Raw genomic sequence first — 1573 nt, 5'->3', positions numbered from 1 at the left:
TAAAATTACATAGATTTACATACATTACATAAAAATATGTAAAGTATGTAAAAGTATACACAGAGACTCTACATGTGCACCAAACCCTGAAATTTCAGCACAAATAAGCACGCCTGTGCTAGTGGTAGGAGTCATATGTCATAGCTGTAGTGACACTGCAGCAGGATGGAGAGCAGAGAGGACTGGGTATTTCTAGTCCATAAGAGGAACTGCTCTTTCCACAGTGGTGAAAGCAAGAGAAAAAATAGACTTCTAGCTAATCAGCGAAGGACAAGTCTGCTGCTTCAGGACTACAGGTTCATTCGCAATGTAGACACATGCTCAAAAGAATGTAATTTGTCTCCTGAAAAGATAGTCCAAATCCATGCAATGGTTCAGGAACAACCCAAGTGAAGAGGAGGCAGCAGACAACTTTGTATTCCTACTGAACAGAATTCATAGCGAGGGACAACTCTGGGGTCTCATGAGTGCAGCACGAATGCTCAGCAGGTGCAGGTAGCCATGCCCAGTCACACTCAACTACATCTCTTTGCTAATGAGGCTCATTTCCAAGGGCAGCTGAGGGCTACTAACACACTGGAAGAAATGCAGCAACTTTTAAAGAGAAACTTTAGGATTTGATATTACTCCTCAGTAACCTTAGAACAAAACGATTCCTAACTTCTAATGTCAGTTTAGGACTCTGGATGCTAATAACTTACACAAGTTTAAAAAAGCAACTAGACAAATAAAGGAAGGGGGAAAAAAAAGGCATTGGTGTTTATAAAAAACAAAGGCAACAATTCCAGCATAAAATGTTGTCCAGGTAGGAGTTTTTGCAGGATGAGAATGTATGTGAGGAGGTATTGCTACATGTTGTCTTCCATGCTCTTTCCTAGCCATTACTCACTGCCATTACTGGAATGAAGCTGAAAAATCACTCCATGGACAATCATGTGCCACAGAAATGAGAAAGAGCTTATCCACCTGTTAATCTTCTCCACATCTGGATGGAGCAAAATTTCCTGCACCGAGTCAAGTTAAGGGATCAGCTCAAATCCCAGCAGTGCTCCACTATTGATTCCTTTTGAATTTCTGCCTTTCAGCCAGAAGTCTCCCAGATCCCTCACTTGGGTCACTGCTTGGAGGTCTCCCGAGGGACAGGTCATGGAGCCAGCTGGACCAGCAGCCTCAGCTGCGGTGCCCACCCTCACCAGGCCCCGCCATCGGCGCTGGCACTCGGCCCCGCTTTCTTCCCAAAACTTACCCATGCTGAGGAATGTGGTGTTCCATGAGAGCACGATGTGGTTTGGCACCACGGTGTTGCCGTTCTTACTGACAGCAAAAAGCTGTTAATACTAATCGTTACCATCAGCTACCATTAATCAAGATAATGCCAGGCAGTACTTCGAGCAAGCGGAGTTACTCCGGGCTCACACACGTCCGGCTGAAGAGAAGTGCGCGTTGCAGCCATAGGAAAAGGCAAAGGCAGCTTCTGACAGACCATAACGCTCCGCTTTACCAGAGGAACCCGGACTTTCCTGCTTCCCACCAGCTGCGAGAGCCGAGGAGTGAAATCGCAGCGGTCGAAACG

This window comes from Egretta garzetta, unplaced genomic scaffold, assembly GCF_000687185.1.
Source record: "Egretta garzetta isolate BGI_Z169 unplaced genomic scaffold, ASM68718v1 scaffold313, whole genome shotgun sequence".
NCBI classification, from domain to species: Eukaryota; Metazoa; Chordata; class Aves; order Pelecaniformes; family Ardeidae; genus Egretta; species Egretta garzetta.
Note: the sequence above shows the minus strand (reverse complement) of the source record.